Source organism: Coturnix japonica, chromosome 2 (assembly GCF_054131305.1).
Source record: "Coturnix japonica strain WE chromosome 2, WE-NBRP24, whole genome shotgun sequence".
Classification (NCBI taxonomy): Eukaryota; Metazoa; Chordata; class Aves; order Galliformes; family Phasianidae; genus Coturnix; species Coturnix japonica.
Genome location: NC_140664.1, coordinates 60460719 through 60484648, shown reverse-complemented (window position 1 = coordinate 60484648; position 23930 = coordinate 60460719).

Below are 23930 nucleotides of genomic sequence, written 5' to 3'. Positions count from 1 at the left end.
AATGGGGAGCACCAGCCCTGGAGAAGAGCAGATCACAAGAACCACAGCTTCCATGAGTCACTGTGGTAGATTCATGGCGCACAGATCAAGCCAGCAACTTTCAACATCTTCTATTTAAAAACTGCTTTTTGTCTTTGAACAGGAAGACAACACTGGAATAATTGTGGTTTTTTGTTTTGTTTTGTTTTTTCTTTTAATATACAAATTCTGTTTTTTAACCAGCTGTTAAGGCAGCCTCTTGGAAGCCTTGGATTCCACAGCCTGACTCCACCAGGTCTGTGCCATATGCATCTGTGAAAAAATTACTGCTTTCTCTGTTTTATGATACATTAGCAGCGGAGCACCTGGAAATGTGGTTAGGATTTTTTGTTTTGTTTTGATTGGAAATCAACCTCCCAAATACTTCAGTCAAATCCAAAGAAAGACCTTAAATCAGCACGTTTTTAACTTGGGGGTAGAGGACTGGAGAGGATTTCCAGACTCATCAGGGGAAGGCCAGCATGCAGGTGGATGTCACACAGGGCTACCACACTAGTAAGTAGCGGGTGCTCCCATCTCATCACACCACGCACACCAGCCAATAGGGAGTGGGCCTGAGACAAAGCAGCTAGACACAAGACCTGGCCACATTTTGGGGCAGTCTGGCAGGAGACAGAGCTGTAGGCCTTCTGGAGCACACAGAGCTCCTTTCTGTGCTGAAAAGAAAGCTTGCCAGCTTCCCATGTGTGCAGGATATGTGTCCTCCTCCTTTTTATCATTCCTTGCTGCAAATGCCCTGTCAGTGCAATGCACATTTCAACAGTGAGTCTCTCATAGCCCTTCTTATCTTTAATTTCCTTCCGCTATAGTCTATTTTATGGAGCTTTTCCTTTGCTGGCAATTTCTTTTCCCTTCTCATTTCAGCTGCAATGGCCAGATCAGGATCGAAATTTCTCACACACTGAAGGGAGTGTCTGGAGGCAGAAAATATGATGCAGATCAAAGTAGAGGTGCAGGTCAGGGCAGTATGCGTGTTTGCCCTTCACACTTACTTTAGCCAGATGCCTTTTCAGTTTTGTGCTCTACAATAAAATCAGTTTCTTTTCTTAATCATCCATTTTAATCACACTCTATTAGCAAAGAGCTTGATCCAAAACCCAAGATAGGCATCTCCCATTCATATTTAGCATGACCAAAGGGAGCAGCAGCATTCATTTCACCACCTCTTTCCTCAGAAAGTGCCTCCTGAGACAGAAGGAAAAGCCTCAACTCCAGCAAGAAATGCATCCTGAAAGGCATGGGCTTCCTCCCTTTCAGGCTCGCATGCTGTCCTTTTTCTTGTGTGGCCAGCAGTTCCAGAGGGTACATGTAGTGGATTTTCAGTTTCAAGACGACTCCATGTCTGCCAGGAAACGTGCGGCAGAGGTGAGGATTAATGGGCAGGAGAGGAAGGAAGGGAAAGACTGGGGTTAGAGGGATGGCAGAGTAATAGCTCAGCAGCAGAGAAACACTGAGAAGGAAGAGGGTGAATGTCAGACTCACTCCTCAGTTTGACTGTGGTGTGAGGCATCCTTTGACAGTGTCTCCAGACCACTTTTTTTTTTTTTTTTTTCCCCTCAGTTCACAGGAAATTAGGGAGAAGGAAAAAAAAAAGGATTTCAGGCCAATTGGACCCACATCAAACTTCTAAAAAATAAAGTCTTCACAAACTGGAAATCCTACTTTTCAGCCAGCTCTGAAAAACTCCAATCAAATAGTTTGAACAACCCATCAACTGTATATCATTTACTTTAGCAGTATATATACTTTTCCTACTGGAAATACTCACAAACAGCAAGTACATTCACAGAAACCAAGATGTGTTTGTGCATAATTTAGTAAAAAACTGGGATGAAAGTCCGGGGAGGGGGGGGGAATATTCAAGGAATATTAGTCTGTGAAAAGCCTGATGATCTTTCCTATTCCTGTGACTGAAAAATGTTCTTAAGAATGCATGTACATTCACATACATCATGCAAGGTTTGTCATGCAAGCCTTTGGTTTTTACTGTTCATGGCAGGTTATCCTCAGATGGCAATGTATCTCCAATTTCAGGCCACAGGGAGGGTCGCCTTGTAATAGCACGGTGTGTAATGGGTTTCATTGCACTTGGGAACCAAAGAATGTGACCTTTGAGCAAAATAACATGAAGTAAAAAATTCATTCAGATCGTAGCTAGGTTGAGTTAACAGTTCAGGTGTCTGGGGAGTGCTTTGAACGCTGTCTATGTGACCCCACTTCAGCTCCACAACAATCCGTCCTTCCCCTTTGAACAAGGCTTGTCAGTGTTTTAAATTTAGGGAGGGAAAGGGGAAGATTTGTTGAGGGTATCCCTAAATATTCAAAAATCATGGAACAGATGTGTGAGGAACCATCTGAAAAACATGGGAAAGAAAAAGTTCATCTTTACTTTTTCTGGATTTTGTGGCTGCCTTTACAGTGCTCTTGGGTCTTATTTTCAAGCTTCTTCATAGTCTGAGGAGTAGAAACTTACTTCTGTAAAAACGAAAACAGATTCTCACCTAATTATACGTCTCCAAGAATGGGAAGTTATAGAAAAAACATTGAGTATCATGAGACTTGTGATAAAAATCACAGGGTTTGGCAATATGAAGTTAATCACGGGTTAGGAAGTGATAGCACTTGTTCTAGCTGAATCACAAAAAAACAAACAGGCATAAACCTTACTCAAAAATATTTTGCAAGCATGACTGCCAAACTCCACTTGGCTGTGAGTAATACTATTCATTATTTCAGAACATTCATATAGCCGGTAGGTATTTCTGGAAATCCTTGAGAATCCTGCATTTTCCATAATGCCAGGGTGATTAATTTGTATTGAAAGTTTGTTACTTGCCAATTATCCATCTACTGTTTAAAAATCTGAGTCATACAATCATTGGCCAGAAACAATACCAGGCTGTATGTTCAGATGTCCAAGGCACATAGCAAATATTCAAAGGAGAAACTCAGCAGTCAAACCTCAGGCTGAAAGTTATGCACTGAAACTTTTTAGTTAAGTAAGGAAAAATGATATCTATCTTCTCAAAAAGGCAGACTACTTGCAAGAGAGTGTAAGTCACAGAAAGGGAATAACATTCATAACAAAACATTTAAAATGAATATCTGGATGACTACAGGGTATTAGTTATGATTGCAAACAAACAGGGATGCTTTTCTTGACTGAAAACAAAATGATCCCTCGTATCCATTGTAGATTTAAGTCTGTCAGTTTAGTTCTGCTTATACAAATGGATGAGGCACATGTACTCTCAGCCAGTCTGCTTTGGTCCGTCTGTGCAAACTTCCCAGTAGAGTGAGATTTGCAATCCAGCATAAATCCGAGGTAACCACTATTCCGCAAGATTTATATATGGGTTATTGTTCAGCCAAAGCCTGGCATTTTGTTGATATGCCTGTTATTTAGATGTATTCAGAAGCCTTCCAATGCATAGCTTTTCCCTTGTAGTGACTGCATTTTCAAAAGAGATGCATGAGCCAGATCTTCTCTATTCCCCAAGGTTAAGGGAAAAAGTGAGATGTCCTCTGCCTTTTCAACTCCTTACCCATGCAGAATAATTCATCTGCTGATATTAAGGTGACTTCTACCAGCAAATGTAAAGATGTCAGAAGGGGAAGTTTTAAGCACACTTGTAATTGTTTATGATTGGTATCTGCTTTTATTTAGCATACTTGCTAGCGCTCTCTTTCTGCTGCTAGTTCGTAAGAATCTTTTCTTGACCAAGAAATCTGATCTTTAGGGAACTATATTTCATGTACTTTCACTCTTTGCAAGCTCTGCCATAACAGAATCAATGTATCAAATCAGTCCTTCAAAGCAGCCCAACAGCCTAATAGTAAAGATAGGAGATCGAGTCTTTTGTTCTAACAGAAACTTTGGCAGGAAGGGATTAATGTGTGTCTGTCCATTTTCCATGCTGCCCCTTTCCTTCATAAACAGCGTGGGAGAAACGAAACACAGTGTTTATAGTTTTTTTTTCTTTCTTCCCTTCTTAAAAAGTCTCCATAAGCAAACCCTTCATCATTTTTGGAATCACACTTTCGCCGGGAAGTCGCACAGAATCATAAATTATCCAAACACGTTTACTGTGGCTCTGCACGCTGTGCATCCTCTTGCAAGGCAAAGCATGGCAGCACTATGGGGTTGCCTGAGACGCTTCCCTCCCCAGTCTGGTTCCATTCCCCAAACCCGTCTCAGCGCAGCCTGCAACCGGGCAGAGCTGTCTGTACCTGGGCACATGCACCGAGGAGAAGGGTGCCAGTACGGTCCGCTATGATGGGGCACAAACAAGTTTCCCACCCCAAGGTTTGATACGATCTCCACCCTCTGCAGGACCAGGGCCTTCCCCATTGCTCCCGAGCGCTGCTCTCAAGCCCCACCCCAGGCGCAATCGTCTTCCCGGCCGGCATCGTGTTCCAGGCCTGTTGCAGGAGGCACTCAGAGTCACGGGAAACGAGGCAGAGCAATGACGGGGAAGCGAAGACCCCCGGATCCCGGGCCGAGCTTCACGAGGACTCTCTCCGTGCTGCCAGCACCCCCTAGAGGCCAGCTCCCCTCATAGCGCGGCGGAGGCTGCACACACAGGCACGGCTGGCGGAGCCTGGAGATAGGCAGCGCCCTGGAGCCTGCAGGTAGGGCACAGTGGTGCTCGGAGTTCATGCCACATACTGTGCGCTTTCCCACCTGCTTGTAACAACACAACTTCTGTTGTGGCCCTCAGCGAAAAGCTTTCACTTGGCACTTTTCTCCTGCTTCTCTATTTGGTTATTTTCCTCTTTAAAAAGTTCAGGCAACCAATCAAGGAAGCGCAACAATCTGCATAACTTTGAAGAGCAAAAAAGAAAAAACCAAAAAACCAAACAGCAAAATTGTGTATAGATTCATCCCTGCTAAGAGCAAGACTGTATGCAGTTTAGGCCACAAACCACTCATCACAAACACCAAACAACTAACAGATGGAACCAGTAGTCTGCAAACAAAGCAGAGGTTGAAATCACATTCCCCCCATCTGGCAAAGATCTGCAGGAAACAGGTTGTCTTTCTGAATGCTTTGCAAAGAGAAGAGCAGCTCAAATTAGGGAACAAATACTGTAACACCCCTACAAGATCTACATACTAGATATGGTCCTCACTTTCCTTCATGTTGCAAGACTGGACAGGCAATCTCAATTTTAGACTCTGGCAGAAAACAGCACTCTGAAGAAAAACCTTCCCTTTCCTTCTCAACAAAGCTATTTCACATAGGCATGAGAGAAAGCAATAGATAATGTCTCATGAGTAATCTGTACCTCTTACATTTCCTGATATATAACCAAGTGAATCCTGTCCTGTGAGCAGCCTCAAGCTAGTACATCTCTGTAGCAGAGTGCACAGCATTCCTGCTTTTCCATTCCTTTACTCCATAACCATGTACTGATTAGAAAGAGAAGCTTGTGGTTAATCAGCGACCAATTACACAGCTCAATTAGGGATTTAAACAGTCGTACTCTGTCCCCTGGCCAAACAGCCACCCAGATATAAAACAGGGAGAGATGCTGCTGGCAAAGAAGCAATGTTCCAGATGCAATTGTAATCAGCAGCAGTATCAAGAAAGAATTCACCCCACTTCTATCCTTTCTGCAGCAAAATTTACTAGAGAATAACTCTGAGAAAGTATTACTCTTGAAGGAGACCCCTTGGCAATTAAGAAATGATCTATCGTATACAACAAATATGTAGATGGAGAGCTGTGTTGCTGCTTTGTATCCTGTAAGCAACAGCTCTTTCTGCACTCTGGAAATGGGCATTGGTTCTACCTGAGATGCGCATCTTCCTTTGCCAGAAGTCCACTTGGCCAGAAACAGTTCAGGTACTGAACTACAACCACAACTAAGGTGACAAACAGCTTGAGGAGAAAATACACACACACACATACAGAGTCTCTGAGGTATATCTTTGATAACATTTAGATTATATCATGGCTTTGAAGGGGGGATTTCTTCGTTTCACAGTATGTTTTTCAAGGATACACTGAAATACACAGTCTGCAGCTGTACAGCATGCTTTTAGCTTAGTGAATTGATTAACAGTCAATCACCACAACAAATCTTGGATGAGGACTTCTGACCATTGTGATATTTTGATCCATATTCATACAGCTAAAATCCATACATCCTAGAATCTACACATGACCTTGACTTTCTGGACACTAGAGTTCCCTTTTCAATAGCAAGTATTAGGCTAAGCAGTTTTGGCTGAACACAGCTCCCCAAAATAAAACCAGAGTCATCAATGTAAGAACTGAGACATTTCTGATTCCCTTATCTGAGCTCACAATTTATCCCATATTGCCTTCCTTGGTAGAATAATCAAGCACATCATTACAGTTGTTAACAATAACAGTAGAAGAGATGGAAAAACGTAACAAGAAAATTGTAGCAAATGCTTTATTCTCCCTTGGATGTAGAAATAAGATTTGACGTAGAGAATAACTGCAATGAGCATATGATTTATTGTTTACACCACGTCATACAACAAAGCTCTTAGATATCTGTGGCCTAATAAAGTGATATAGTGCTTTCTATGTGTTTATCCATGTGGTAAATAGACAGCACAACTGACACCTAGTGCAACAGCCTGAAAATCAGAACTCTAAGGTGTAGTGACAGAATTTAACACTGGTTCTATCTCTCAGGAAATAAGCAAGCACATTCCAGGTGAATTAAAATATTAGTTGTGACAATATTGCAGTGCTGTTTTCCTTTCTTTTTGCTCTTCACAGGTGTGGAGGATATGAATTAGAGAACGCTCAGCCTGACAATAAGCACCCTCAGCATCTTCACACAAAAGAGACTCAAAACCAAAAAATCAACTTTAAAAGAGACTGAGGCTGTGACATGGTTTCTCATGCAAATTCAAAACTCTTAAAGAGAAAACAAACAAAAAACCAACACTAAGTCCAACATACAGTCCCAACACAGTTAGCACCTTCTGAGGTATTTTATGTATGTGTCAACAGCCTGAGCAATGTCAGGAGCTGACTACTGGAACAAGAGAGTGACCATCAGTAGCTACTTCTGAAGAAACCACCATAGAAACAGGGCTACTACCATTATGAGACAAAGGTACCTATCACCAAGTTGAAAACACCACCCTGAAGTAGGATAACCTTCTGGACAGAGGTATTTGAAGCTTCCTGGCAAAAGTGAACATCATAAAAATTCCCTGCACTAGCAGCTATCGCAGATGACAAACCAAACCTATGCAACACACAGGTAATATCAAAGGACTTTTCAAACTCTAAACTCAGCTATAAATCTCAGGCCACAGACTCTCGTGCTCACTGTGGTCTGAAGACATCTGCCTGTCTTCAGTGAGCAAATATTCAACGCAGCACCCTCCCAGTCCTTACTTTTGGGTAAACTGGTATGAAATTAAAGTATATTGTGATCCTTTAAAAAGGGTAATACAATCATGAGACTACACAGGGATAAAGTTACAGTGAGCAAGTATGGAGAAGCTGGTAAGCAAGCATATCACAGCTGAATGGTATTTTTTATGGCATGCTGCTCACTTTTAGCAAAGAGGAAATCCAATCAGAATGCTCAAATTTTCCACGGTTTGGCCATGAAATAGTTGTGGGGCAGCCTGCAGAAGTCGTCTAACTTTATGGACTTTTTTACCTGCTTAGGCAAGAAGTTCCTTTGACACTGAAGTTATCCCAGTTTAGCTCCATTCTTCTTTATATCCACAAAGCCCTGGAACTCAAGTGGTCAATCTGCAGACTTTGACTTGCCTTAAAGTAACATTTCTTCATGTAATGGGTAGACAGTAGTGTCTCTTTTCAGCAAGTGCCAACTAGGAAGAGACTCTATTACTGCCAGACACAGTCTTCTTGTTCTTTTATTAAAATGTTTATGTCTGTCTCTGTTATGTTCCTTCAGCTACGAGCAAATCTCTAGTTAGGCAAAGCACTGAGAGACTGCCACATGCTCCTGCAATTATATGTTGCACATAAAATAATTCAAACTCACTATAAGAGTGTGTAATTTAGTTCATATGTAGTTAGAATGTACAGAATTTGCCAAGTGACTGCATCCAGCTGGAAAATCAGTTTATATATGCCAGTTTAATAAAACCTGAAAGTCTTCCACAATACACGAAGAAATGTTAGACAAAGTTTAAATTGTACATTATGTAAAACCAAATGTAGCTGTAAATTGCAGGCTGAGTGTGAAGGATCATTCGTCCTCTGCCAAAATTCACATAAGTGGTCACCAATTTTGGGATGGAGGGGGAAACATACCGTAATAAAATGAAACTTTGTACAACTCCAAGTAAAAGCTTTGAGGGCCAAATTCTTGCAGAAGAAACTGTAAGACAGAATTGACTTTGTTCTTGAGCTATTTCTCATTGGTTTAAATCCTAACAGTAAGGGGCTACACACCACTGCAGAAGAAAACAAATAATAAGTGATTTGGTGGCACAAAGAGCTGGTAATTCAGATGCTTCTTGATGTGTCCTATAGGTGTCCAGAGCTTCCAGCCTGAACTAAACTCATTTCTAGTCTCCTAGAATGAATTTCCCATTCATTATTACAGTAGAAATCACAATTTTGTCATTCACAGTCTATATACTGTACTGTGTGCAAGTCTAAGCTCAGTGCAGGTGCAAAAAAGACTGGTGACAACCCAGACAGCCTGTTGGGAAGAGTAAATCACTGCCTTGTGATTGCAGTGGTGGGGTACAGGTGCAAACCAGTGCATGGTTCTGGAGAGGCAGACACTACAGAACCACACCACAGAGGTGCTGCTAATAATAATGCTTACTTCTGCTCTCTTAAGAGGGGTGAATAGCTGAGGGACACAGAGAGTCTCCTGGAGTAGCACTTCTTTCTTCTTCCTCCTTTTTCTTTTTCTGCTTGAAGCACAATGGGGTGGGTAGGGAATGTCTGCACCCAGGCACATAGGCCTTCAGTTCTGAGCTGTCTGTCAACACTAAAAGCAGTTTGCAAGCTCTCATCAGTACTAGGGAGGACACAAAAATACAAAGTGAACCAGGCTTTCACTGTACTTAGTTTGTCACTGTACGTACTGGACAAAATACATAAGGCAAGAAAAGTAACACTTATCTGCAAAGCAACACTCTCCCCTATCCAAGAAGAGTTATTCCTCTTTCACACATCATCTGCAGAGGCAAGATGAGCACAGCAGTTCTTGGGTGCACGTTACTTGCACACTGCCTACACCTCCCTGACCAGTGCTTTTCAGGGTGCCCCTGTGGTGAGAAGTAACCCAGAGCACCTAGTCAGAAAGCCAATGCAGGGCAGTTAACATGTCCTAGCTGAGAATCATCCTCAGAGCCCAAGACAGACCTAGACTTGATATTTGATTTATAGTATCTGAGGGATCAGTTCTGTTCCTTGTAGCATTAGAAAATCTCAAGGAAACTCCACTCAGGTCATCAACTACATCATCAATATCCTGGGTAATGAATCTAGCCCATTTTCTAACATCAGTACTTTAAAAGCATTTCCAGCTTGCAGAAGCTGGATGGAGAAGTTTCAGATACTATGGTTATCAAGGGAATTCCTCAAGTCTTTCAAATTCTTCAAGTCTTTCAAATGAATCAAATGCACCTTAGGAGACGATTTCCTTCAGGACTGTAGAAATACATCACTACTCCCATAAATGAGCTCTTGCTCTTGCACCCTAACCTGCTAATCTCCTCTCCAGCCTCCTAATTTGCCCTTGCTTAGGGTATGCTCTTTGCCGGCACTAAGCACTGGCACACACCTTTGTTTTCACACAATATACAGTTTCAGCTTGCCTTAGCACTTGACAACCTCAGTATCAATGCAACCACTCACAGAAGTAAAGGTCATTGCCTTACACACAAGTACCGAAGATTATTTTTTACTATCACCACTGTCCAACACACAATTAGGCTTTCATGCACAGAATCCATTTCAAGAATTGCCAGTAATTTTCATTCCATATACAGTAGTTTTTATGCCAATACATATGCTTTATATCTAATGGCAAGGATATCTGAAATAGTAGAATGTCAGACTTTTATAGACAATCCAAAAAACTAAAATATAATCAGTGAAAAAAATTAAAACATGCATACTCAGCAAGAAACCCAGTAGGAAAAACTTTCTATGTGATTAAATACAAAAATGAATGCTGTCCCAGAAGCACAATTATCATGGAACATTTGCACACACTGGTCACAACAGTGCCTGGAATGCAGAGCCACTCAGGCACAGCTTTTAACAAGGCACTTCTGGGCCTGGATAAAGGCCAGATATAAAAGCCCTAAGCCCAGCACAGGCTAATTTACCCTGCTTTTGTACTGGTGATCTACCCTGTTTTATAGGCTTTGAAACAAAGTAGGAACACTTACGCAGCTGGTAAGAGTCCCTAAGGTTCGGGGACAGCTGTGAAGAGCAAAGCACAAGAATACTGTTTAGCTGTGCAAGCTTGCAATGCCCCCAAAATCATACCTGACTATGCCCTTACATACACACACAGACACAAATGCACATGCAGAGAAAAAAAAAAAAAAAAAAAAAAGCCAAACCATGAAATAGAGTCAAGGCACCTAGTACAGCTGTTTTTCTAGATGCAGCAAAGCCAGCTTAAAGAGTGTTCACAGACACTCAACTCAGTATGCTTTTTCCACTGCAATACAACCACTGATGAAATACATAAATTACCATTACACTTTGACCTGAGATAACTATATACTGACACAGTAGAAAAATTAGGAGATATTCTATCACTTCGGCTATATCAGTTCAAATAAAGCAATATAAGTTATGCTTACAGATAAATTTCAGTTTATGGTTCAGGGTACAAATGGCAGCTATTGCTGAATGCTGTGTATGTCTAAGACCTGATTTCATTATCTCTGCATGGACAGTTTCTAACAGTACAACATTCCAGTTTTCTGCTGGATGCAAACCACTTTAGTATCACTGGAATGGCTCACGTTTACCTCAGGATGTAGTCAATCCAGCACAATTAAGCTCAGCCCCTCCTCACCTTTAAAGGTCAGAAATTTCCATTTCCCTTTAAAGCATACTGGAAGCAGGAAAAACTTTCAAAAAATGCTTTCATTTCTTAATAAAGATCTTTCCACCTACTACATCAATTTCCTGCTCTACTCACATCAGCAATATATATATATATATATATGCTATTTTGTTTATGTTGACTTTACCTTTTATTTGCTAAGGGTATATTTAATAAAGAGGAAAAGATCTATTACTGATAACAAGGCAAAAACTTGTTGGTTTTTTTTTTTTTAACTAGAAAGTGATTGTGATTTTGAGATTTAGTCATTTAGTACCGCATACTCACATACACACATGAATACATGCCAAGACAACAATCTCTGTGAAACAGGCCACAAAGTAGTACTCAGTAAGTAAGCAGGCCCCTAGTGTTTAATCCTGAGGGTTAAAGAAGCCTGTTTGCTCTCTAGTTTGCCAGAGCTTATTGCTTCTAATAGGACACGTGCGCTTAGCTTTCCACTCCTTTCTCAGATGCAACCCCAGTAAGAAGTGAAAAGTATTTTTATCCCGTAGAGGACTACAGCACCATTTCCCATCACTAGAAGTATCACTTAGAAGTATTTTGAGAAAGTACTATCAAGCAATTAGTTCCAGTGGAGTCAAATTTATCTTCAGTCTGTGGGAATCAAATGTTGTTTCTGCATTTAGAATAAGATAAGAATATGTTATTTCAAGGTCTCATTATATAAGTGAAGCAATTTGTAGATATTAGGTAGAAGTTATTAGGTACAAAGACTGCAGTCCAGCTGTCTGAAATAGAACTACTGATTTTTGGTGCTGGACAAATAAGACCTGAGTAATAAAGGATCCAAAAAGGAGAAGTTAAAATAATTAACAATATGCCTGTATAAACTAGCAACAATGTATGTTTTAGTGTTTTGTTGTACGCATTGTAAAAATATACAAGTAGTGACATACCTAAGGATGTACCTGAAGAGATATCAGGAAGGACTGGAATCACACACACGCGCACACACACACACACACACACACACACACACACACATACCCAGGGCTCTTTGTTTAACAAATGCCTCTAGGACAGAATGGAAGAATTGAACATAACAATACAGAAAGAGTACCGAGACATCTTGGAAACAAAAACAGCAGGACAAAAACTGACTGGCACAAGATAGCAAGTGAACTAACAAATTTCAGAATGTAATTAACAAATGCAAACCTCGGGTAAAATTGTAACCTGTAATACCCAACCAAAGGGGAAAAGGGAGGGGAAAACATATGGGAGAAAAGGTATAAAAACTGTAACATGATGTCCATAGGTGCACTTCTGCCATCAGGGCGCCCGCCATTGCAATCACGAATAAAAACTGCTTTTCTACCATCCTGACCTAAAATTATTGAGGATATTTCCAGCAAGTCTTATGTAGACCCAAAGACCTCCTCTGTCACCAGTTAAAAGCCACAATGAGAGCCACATGTGTGAGAGGATGAGTTTCAAGTAAGGCTGAGAATCTTTTCCAGGTCATTTTGTTTGGATCAGAAAAATCAAATTAAAAAGAGGCTCCAGCCATGATCTACTGGTGTGCAACAGAAGGAGGCGATCCAAGTATTTACAGAAAAAGAGAAGGAAATGCAGCATTTTTAAAGAAGAGATTATTAACAGGGGAAATATAGTGGTTTTCCAGTCCTAAAGTAGCTTCCCAAAAGAAAGGACTCTTGTGCAAAAAGAATGTACGGGTGAAGAAGTATTCAATCCCGCCATAAGTGAATATTTATGTATGTGCTAATTGAGTTGAAACAAAATAAGGAAAGGTATTTATATCATTTACGTTTCTCTGATGAATCCTACAGTGTATTCAATTCAGTAATCATGTGGTAATTTTGGTGAAAGTACCTCATGCTGAAAGCAGCATTTCAGACCCATTTTTAATGTAATTTCATTTCTGAACAACAAATTAAAATCATTTCAAGAGGATTCCAATGCAGTTGAAAATTCACAGTCACATAAGTTACCTATGTATATTTGGCAAAAGAGATGATGGGAGAATTTTCTGGATCTTTTATTGAATCCATGTTATTAAAAAAAAAAGAGAAAAGGGAAAAAAAAAAAAAAAAAAAAAAAAAGGAGGAAAGAACAGTTGAAAGCCTTTTTGGATTGTGAAGATATTGACACTTTTGAAATGAAGAGGTCATAAAGGTCTCTACCCCCAGGTCTGCTGGCTGAGAAATTTTGTTGGGCTGTTATAATCAAACTTTTAAGATTTAAAGAGAAGGAGATAATTCTGAAAAAGGCAATACAATACTCTAAAGAAAGAAAGTGGAGGATATGGAAAGGTGACAGAGTTCGTATGTTCTCCTGCTCCATCAAAAAGAAAAGATGACAGAAGAAAGAAACGGTTGAATTTGAGTCTTTAATGCCACGACAGAAAAAAATGGAGATGTGAAATTTTGCAACCTACTACTCCCGTAATAACAGCAGGAACCATCACCATCCATCAGAGGAGCTGAACAGTTTATCTTGGAGATTTTTCCTTCTGCTACTGACTTCATTTTTGTAGCTGTGCATTTGTGTTACTTGGCACTACTTTCCACTTTCCACTAAAGATTAAGGTTCTAAAGGGAAGAGAAAGCAAACAGTAAACAAGAATAAGCTCAACATCTTGATAAAAGTTGATACTACAGGTCTGCCTCATTGTTTTAAAGATAATTGGTTTAGCTCCAGGCATTACATTTTTAAACAAAGATTAATTTAAAGACTTACTGAATGTGATTTTATGGAGTATTTTTTGCTCATTACATACCATCCTTGAAAGGAAGAAAAGCTGAACACATTTTCACGTTTCCTATCATGAGAGATCATTTCCAGTAAAATATGTGAGTGGTGGATTTAAATGGGAAGTGGCATTCTGTCCTTGGGTCAGGTCAAGTAGCGGAGGCATCAGTTTGTACATATTTTCTTTTTTACTAGTGGAAAACTGGAATAGATGAAGGTCTGCTTTTCAGAGTTGCTACATTTTTCAAGCTCTCATTTATCATGTCTAGTTCACAGGTGCTCAGCCCCTCTTAAAAGACAAGCAGTAAGTTATGAGCTCCTTTTGTTGTGCAGATATCTGACCAAATGTAAACTAGTGCACCAAGACCGCACCCAGGCTGCCCACGCACCCCCCCCCCCCCCCGTCACCAGAGTATTCCTGAAATGTAAACACCAAAAACCTCTTGGCACTTAACATCTCACTTCTGCACTCCTGAATCTTAAGGCAGTTGTGCTGCTCCTTACTTCCTTTAAACCACTTTTCCTGACAGGCCCTTTGCAACGCTGGTGTTCGTAAGGGAACATCCACAGAAGAGTACTGCCCTCTTCCCTGAGTGATGGACCTAAGGAGACAGAGGTGGGAGCCCAGCTGCAGCCTGAAGGAGCATAAGGTGACCAAAAGCAGTTTGAGGCCCTTCCCCACTGGCCCTTGACATGTTCTAACTGCTGGTCATGAAGCATGAAGAGAAGGAAGCAGGACCCAAGTCTCCTGCGGATCCAGCCCTCTGTCGTATTACGTGCATGTACAGCAGACCTCTAGTCTGGTTTTGTGTCTTCAGCTGCAGTTCAGTTATGAATAATTAGGTTCTGGACAGCTCTTGGCAAAGCCTGACACTGAATACTTCATGCTGCAATGGATGAACCTGAAAACTGTGTTAGCAGCTCTGTTTGAACATCCTTAATGAAAGTGGTCAAATTTGAATTTAGTCATACTAAAATATATATAAAAATATAAATAATATATATAAATAATACATGTATGTATATATTTCTTTTCACATCAAGATCCAAATCTTATACTTGAAACAATACAATGAAAACAAGCAAGAATTCCACCATATCCAATGATCTCACAAGGCCGTGAGAGATGAAAAATACATTCACGTGAACAGTTGGATGGTATTCTGGTTCAACTGCAGCATCCAACTGGAGGAAACGGAGGGAGTTTTGCTTCATTTGACAACTAGTGCTCGGAATCACTGGTCAGTCATTACAACATAGGATGCTGTGGCAGATATGAAAGGTAAGTTTTATTTGATATTTGAAAACAATGAATCTTTCAAGGCATCTAGGTTTGCATTTGACTGTCCTAGGATTATTACTGAAAATTTCACTCACAAGTGAAAACAAAGATGCACGAGACTACCAAAAAATAAACAGTACAGGCGTATCAAATGCTGCTTCCACATCATGAGATTGATGTAACAAGACACTTGAACCATTTACTATGAAACACAGAAATTACTCATAAGTGACTGAGACTGAGTAAAACACATAAGCAAGTTATTTCATCTCCTTATGATTCAGAGAACCACTGAAAAAAAATAATAAGTGAAATTCAGAACATTTCCTGAAAACTGGAGATAACCACTGAGGAAAAAGGAAACGTGATCACAACTAAGTAATGTGAAATGGCCAATGTCACTAAGTAAGTCAGTACCAAAAAAACCAAAAAACAAAATAACCAGAAATAATTTCAAATATATATATACACACACACATGTATATATATGTGTATATTCATATAGTAGCTGCAGCACAGATCAGTGACAGAAGCTGCTAGAACAGGGACAACATTGCTGTGGGAGCTAACAGAATAGGGCAAACATACTTTCCAAACTGCCTCATGGCTCATGCAGCCATCACATCTCCATGACAGCACTATGTTGGAAATCTGAACAAGCTTGCTTGCACAGCTGAGACAAGGTGGGCTGTATCCCAACATCTTTAAAATTCCCACTGATTTCAATGAATCAGAGACAGGTTAAAGCCAATGGGAGTTTTGTCTGGGTAAAACAGACAGAAATGAATAACGATTTCAGCATTTGGCTTTACCTTTGTAAAGAAATAATAAAAATATATATCACATGTTGCATATCTGTCAGCTAAACTCATTTTACCTACAGCACTTTACTGGTCTCATGCAGCTCTAGAGAACAATTCAAATCTCAAATTACAAAACCACTTAGTTTAAGGCCCCATCAGTACTGAAGCCTTCGATCCCTGAAATAGTCTCCAAGTCCCATTCAAATTGTCATCAAAGCCATACTCCAACATTAAGTCCATGTCAGCCTTAGTGGAAGCAGATGAGGGCTCCAGCCGCATCTGGTTTGACTTCTCTGTAATAACTACAGTCAATTGAGCCATATCAAAGAAAAGCTAAGTATTTCCTTGAAAAGTAACTGTCATTTTTCTTTGAGGAAAATAATTGCAAAAACACTAATTTAATGTCTTATTTTAAATTACAAGATCAAAATATCTACTAGATGAGAACAGGCTAAAAATATTAACGAGTAAGTTACAACATTCTCTCTTTAGACAGATTTGTCTCTGTGTAGGCAGAAAATAACTGAAGGACTCAGCTCCTGTGACAGAAGATAAATTTCAACTCAGACCTGAGTTCCTCAAAGGCTTCCTTAATCTCCAGACTCCTGTTTACTCCCCCACAGAAAGGGCCATGCAGGCCCTGCACAAGCACAAGCTCCCATCCTTTATACCCATGACACTAGTGCTTCTGGTGTGCCTTCACCAACTGGAAAATTATTCTTCCCCAAAACTTGCTCTTACTCATGATGAAATGAGCAACACCTAAGCACAACAATGAAAGATACCCCCACACACTTAGGAAAACATGTCCTCTTATTCTGTATTTTGAATGCATCACATTTTCCCCTAGTTTAATTCAACGTTTTAGGTCATTCACAGTTACTTACAGCACCCCTCAATTACATAGTATCATGGTCACTGTAACGTTAGTGAGTTTCTAAATCATACAAGTCCGAGTACTGCTTTTATCATCACAAACAGGGACGTGTTATTGTTGTAATTTTATAAATGAGCCATAAAAATAAATTTCAGGCAGATTCTCAGTTTTTAGAATGCCTTCTTGAGCAGAAGTTATTAGATTTCTAAAAGTACTTGTTTCTTCCGTAAAGAATCCCTCATTAGATACCCATACATCAGAAAAGAAATCAAGCTCTCATTTCAGAGGAAAATTTCTCATTTCTTATACTGACATGCCCTAAAACAGCCAGGCACGGTTGGACAGCACAGAGCTGCCTCCTGCACCGAAGTTCTGATACAGGTATTATTTATGCTTTGTGTGTCTTGCTTCTTTCAACCCTCTCTGTGAGCTATGGCTCACAGTCAGATGCTCAGCTGGGTGAATAGACATAAATTAAAATTCTATGGTGCTCCTGGAGAATAAATACACTTAAATCTGAAGGATATCTGCTTGCAACAGTTTATCCTGTTGGAGTTCTTTTGCCCATAACAAGACATAAAACTATTTAAGACAGAAAGAAAGGCTGCCAAACACCATTTTCCTTTACAAACTTGTTTAAGGAAACTATATAGCACAAGCAGTTAAACACTCTCCTTAATGCATGAATTTGTCTCCCCCATCACAGATGTGGACTTCTGAAGTCAGGGAAGGTTTAGGAACTGACCCCAACAGCACAGCAACAGCCAGGATAATGGGCTTTCTTTCTTCACTATGCATATTTAAGGTCCTTGTCACTGGAATATCTGAAAATGTTTCAAGAGAAAAAAAGGGAGAAAAGAAGCCGTCTTTTTAAAGTGAAATGTTTCACTTAAAGTAAAAAAGAATAGAAGTATTTACCACCCAAGCATTAATGTGTTGTACTATTATTTCTAAACAGACTCCCAAAAAAAAGGAAAATGTTCTAATTTCATATAACTGTTTTCAATTTTGTTCAAGGAAGAAAAAGAGGGAAAAAACCCCACCTTTTAAAGCCAACATCTTATTAATAAGTTTTCACATGCCAATTCATTGTCAATAAAAAGCCTTAAAACTAATGAACAATTTCTGTCAAAAACCTCTCTTTTCACTCCATAAGGCCATTTTAAATAAAAACATAAATTCAGCAATAAAAATTCTGCATATTTTCCACTAGTATTTACAAACTGCAAACAGCCATCTCCCACACTGGAGATTAGGTTAGATTTAAACTGAAGCACTGCCTGTTACACGAATGTGAGGAAATCGTTGAGGGTGTGTCTAAGAGAAGAATGTTGCATGACATTTTAATTCTGAAAGTAAGTGGTTTAGTTTTGAGAGCTTTATGGGATTTTTGAAGCAGTTATTTTCTTTTCTCTCCTTTTACGCAAGAAGCGTTACAATCCATCTCATCCTTCCCGGAATTTACCCATTAAGGTTTTCCTCCCTGTGGTCAGCTCTTTCCACTGGTTCAGTTTTCAAAGAAAGCTTGAAGACTGAAGAAGGAAAGCCAGAAAATGCGCTGACCAATTTTACAGAGCAGATAAATTAATTCAACCATGCTGGTTAAGCCGTATGGGCATTTCAAACATCTGTGCCTCAGCTCTGCTGAACAGGAGCCATGCACATGTGTGGTGAGGTTTAACCTCCCTCATGCTCAGCTGGACTTGGAAGTGGCAAAAATGTCAGATTTGTACTACCCAGTTCAGGAAGAGCTCTCAGTATCAGGCACACAGATGGTCAACTACATGCTGCAAGAGCAGGAAGCCTGTATGGTGAGTAGAACACAAAAGTAAAGTTTACTAGACAAGTTTTTGGGTCTGGACAATTCAATATGACTTCTTGTCACATTACTGTTTCCTAAAAATTTTACTCTTCACTAGCTTTTAAGTCAAAGTTTTCCAGACATTTGTATCAACCATTCTGTAGTAATGTGTGCTAATGGTGCCTGAATTTGTCTGAATAGAGCTGGTACTGATTTGAAACTATCCCCAGTATGTTCTAGTTGTTTGTAAACCACCTAGATTACTTTTTCCCAGTACAGGTGATGAAAACAAATACAGTTTTCCACTAGCACTAGAAAACAGGCCTAAGCATGAAGCACTCTTGACTTCAGGAATGATGACAGTAAAGAGTGGTTCAAATACTTGAAGACAAATGCACTTGTAATTTCTGCTCTGTGAGGATGTTAAGGTAAAACGACAAATAAGAGTCTGAGTGAGCTGGCAAAATCCTTCCACAGTTTTCATGACATCAAGAGCCAGCTTTTTTTTCCTCACCTAACTTCTGCATGCACGCCTGCAGCATTACCAGGACACAGCCACCCTCACAGGTGCTAGTGCTACAGCACCACAAAACCAGTTGACAGAGCAGATTTGCTGGATGAACTTGGGAGACAGGAAAAAAAAAGAAGCATGACCTGATTCAAAACATCCTTATCAAGCTCAGGTGGGAGACCTTACAACAACGAGGAGTCAAAAGGGTGAAATGACAGCATGTTAGTGGCATTCAATGTTGCTCATTTAAGCCAAGATGGTCAAAATTAGTAATTTGTATATTCATGCCAGGGGCATTTCAGGCCTGAAAAGCCTGGATGAGCACTTAGGGCAAATCTGGTAATTCAAGCAGCTTACAAAGAGTGAACTCCCAACAGGAGTTATTTAGAAATGACATACCTGCCAGAATTATCAAGTAGTGTAAGCTGCATTCACAGTGCTTTTCACAATACTCCAAACTGGCAGCAAGCTATCAGGCTTTCATGCCTGTTCTGTATCAGTAATCACAAAGCCTTGCTTGAGTGTATGCTCACCACCTTCCCAGAGCTCCCACAGCCAAATCCAGGCTACTCCTACTCAGGAAACCATCCCAGCTACTCTGTGCATTACAGCCACATACACAGAAGTCAAATGGATCTCCTCAGAGGACTGTATCAACACACAGTACTCTCCTAGCAAATTTCACTTCTGCCTATCCTAACCAGCATCACACACCCACAAGTTACCAAATTCTTACACCTGTGACAATCACACTATTTCACACACTTCTACCCAGGGTGCAACTCACACCACAGCAGGCCCAAGCTCCATATCATAAGCTGCAAAGGGTGAGTTCAGCTCATTGGTCTAACTCTACTACCTTCAGAATATATTGTGCAGGGCTAAATCAAAGATTATTTCATCCCTGACTCTTCTGATTCAGAGGGTTCAAAATTGTCAAAATATTATTAAAAAAATTAAAAAAAAATTAAAAAATTTTAAAAAAAAGGAGACTGAAATAGTTTATAAATCCTACGAAGGAGCATACATACACAACATTTGTAGATTGAGGAACATTCCTTATAGCAGTTATTTTATTCTGTGATTTATACTGGTCTCCTCCACATATTATATGGATACAATGTTCAGCTCTCCCTTGTAAGAATTCACTTCTGGCTTCAGACAACATTCTCCTTGCCAGAGTAACACTTTCTTTCATTTGGCACAAGTCTTCTTTATCTGTTTTCTGCATGACTGTGTGAACAAATAGTGTTCATTTCTGTGTATGCATTTGTTCTATGGCTCCTGGTGACATGACAAGGCTTAATGTTAATTCATTAAGAATCTGAAAGAATCCCATGACAGTCTGCACTCTAATTCAGGTGTTACTGGCATAACCAAAAACAAAGCCTGAATTTCTCCTCCCTTAACCTTCACTCAACCTCTGCAATAAATACAGCCACGAGAGCAGGAAGTATCCACATCTTGGGTCTGAGAGATTGCTTTTTGCAGGTTCTGGTCCTGGGTATGATTATCCCTGAGCTCCGAGGACATTCATAATTTGAATACTGACCAGTCTTTTGGAAATGATCCACCATAACATTAAGAGAATTGAATTCCTGGTTATTAAATTCTTATGACTTTGGCACGCTTGACAGCCATTTTCTTCTATTTAACCTGTTCCAAAATTTGGTTTATTTGACTTTAAATGCCAGCCTGAGATCTTGGTACCAACACAGCTCCTTGAACCTTTCTCCCTCCTTGGCCAGAGTCAACATAAGGTCTTCAAGTACATTTTCCACTTCAAGCAGAACGGTGAGCCAAGCCACTGCCTTACTGCATAGGTAAGTGGGAAGGTCCACCTGCACCTTCCTTCCTGTTAAAGGAATACACAGATTTTCCTCAGAACATAGTCACAACAGGCCACTGAGTTTTATACTGTTGCTTCACCATTACAGTTGCCTAATTTAATTCATAAACCAAATAAATAGTTAAGCAGCAATTATTACTTTTGATTCTGCAGTCCATATACCTTCATAAACAGTACTTTTACATTTCTGTGACAGCATTTCCAAATTTCAGTGCATGCTCACTACCTGTTGAGCACAGAAGCAGAAATCAGTGCAGACTTTTAGATCAGAGTCACTCAGATCTCCAGACCCATAGAATCATACTAAGGTTGGAAAAGACCACTAACATCATGTAGTCCAACCATCAACCCATCATCACTATGACCACCAAACCACATCTATGCTTTTTGAATGTCTACATTTCTGGAACATTTCCAGGGATGGTAATTACACCATTTCCCTTATGAGCATCCCATTCCAATGCTTGACCACTCTTTCAGAGAAAAATTTTTTCCTAACATCCAATCTGAACCTCCCCTGGCACAACTTGAGGCCATTCCCTCTAATACTACTGCTGGTTACATGGGAAAAGAGGCCTACCACCAGCTCGCCACAGCCTCCTTTCAAGTAGTTGCAGAGAGTGATAAGGTCTCTCCTGAGCCTCTTTCTCTCCAGACTAAACAATCTCAGTTCCCTCAGCTGCTCCTTCACAAGACTTGTGCTCCAGACCCCTCACCAGCTTCACTGCCCTTCTTTGGACATGCATCAGGGCCTCAACATCTTTCTTGTAGCAAGGGGCCTGAAACTGAACCTAGTACTCAAGGTGTGGTCCCACCAGTATCACATACAAAGTGATAAATGCTTTCCTGGTTGTGCTGGCAACACAAATTCTGATGCAGGCTAGGATGCCCTCAGCTTTCTTGTTGGCTGTCAACCTGTAACCTCAGCTTTTCCTCATGTTCTCTATCCCTCTGCCCAATCTGATTTTCAGATTTAAGAACAGCATAGAGAACTGCAACTCTGAAGCAAGTCAGAAAGCTTCCCCTGCAGAAGTAAAGATCTTACACTTCCAACTGCTACGGTTGCAGAAAGCAAATGCCCAGGGGGGTTGTAAAGGTTCCTCCAGTGCTACAGCAAGCTTGATGTAAGCACTCTAGGCCAATCTTTGGCCTCTTGATAGTGAATGGCTCTTTTTCATCCCCCAGATAAGTCTGGCCAGTTCAGCTTTCTTCACAATTAACTCAGAATGTGACAACTCAGAGGACTGGTTTCTCCAGTGCCAGCAAAAATAAAAATCCAGCAGCAGCCTCTCCTTCACCCAAAGGCAACAAAACGCATCCTAATTGTTTCCGTTGCAGGAAGATCCTTAGGGGATAAAAAGTCATACAGGACTCAGATAGTTTCCTGGATTTGTCTCCATTTATCAAACAACACATAGTAGGAAATCAGCAGCACCCTAGCCCTGCTTCCAAGCACAAGCCAAGAGAAAGGAATAATTCAGAGCTAAGGGATTTGAACTGCCTCATCCACTATTCACAGGGTGAGAAATTATTTGATATGTAGGCCAGCAAAAGGTTTCCTTTCCTTTGTCTAGAAAGACCCATCCTGCTAACTCAAACAAAGGACGAGACAGAAGTTGCAACGCATATTGAAAGAGATGGAAAGAGAGACAGACACAGCGGGTAAGGAGCTGATAATGCAGACAAGGGGAAAAAAGAAGAAAAAAAAAGAAAAAAAAAAGAAAAAAAAAAGAAAAAAAAAGAAAAAAAAAGAAAAAGAAAAGAAAAAAGAAAAAAAAAAAGAACTTAAGATTCTTTCCAAGAAAAATGAATCTTCACTGCACTTGGTGCTTTTATAAGAACGTCTCATGCTTTTTTCTTGCTCTCTCTCCCTGACACAGAAAGCTGTGCTCAGCCCGCTGTGGCACTCTGCCAGGGCACTGTGTTGTTTGCCTCCTCAAGGGCTCCCTCCCAGACCCAAGTGCTCCAGCAGTGAATGAGACAGCACCTCCAATGCTGTGGTGCTCACAGTCCCACCAGTGAGCAGAAACCATCACTTGCAAGAAGATGTGGCAAACTTGCCTTTCAAAATCAAGGGGCAAGATACAAAGTGAGGCTGATGTAGATTTATATGGGGCAAGGAAAGTGCCAAACCTTTTCACAATAAAGTTCTTCCTTCTCATGACAGTATTATCAGAAGCTGAGCAGATGCCTCTTTTTTGACACTTTAAAGGTTGTACTTTCCTGGAGCATGCCAAAATTCAACCATGTAAGTCAAGAGCTTGGCTTTTATTTTATTTATTTTTTAGCATCACTTTTCCATGTAATCATTGTCACTCTGCATGTCCTGCACTGTTACTGTCTGTCATACAGAAGCAACTAGAAACCCTTCAGTGACGTAACTCACAAACAGAATCTAATCTTGAGGTATCTGCAGTCACAAAAAAAAGAGACAAAATGCAGAAGACAAGAACAGTTCACACTGCAAGAAATAAAGGAAGGCAGACTGCAGACTTGACCTAAGCCTTCCCAGAGCAGAACTGAGCACAGGTCTTGATGCTGTCTCCTCAAGGAAGCAGGCATTCCCCTTGTGAAGCTATTAAGGTGATGCCTCTGCAAAGCTGACTGTGGCTGATGACACCAATAAATTACCTTCTTGTCTAGAAGAAACACCGCAGTTCATACACCCTGGCAAATAATACCCACCAGGTCTGCCTGCCAAGTGGACACCTGGAGATTTTGCTACAGCTTTGCTCAAAATTACATATAATTTTCTCATTCTTCTTCCTTTCACTTTCATCTGATATTATGGTTAGCTAAAAAGCCAAAGTAATTCTATGGAAAAAGCACAGTTTCAAGTCACAAAGTAAGATTTGCTCTTTACCTTATTAAAGACTTCTTGATCAATGTTGAAAAACATTATTTAGCCCCCTCTTTTAGTTTACTCCTCTACAAACAGAGCATGAGACACAAAATGCATCTACCACTTTCATTC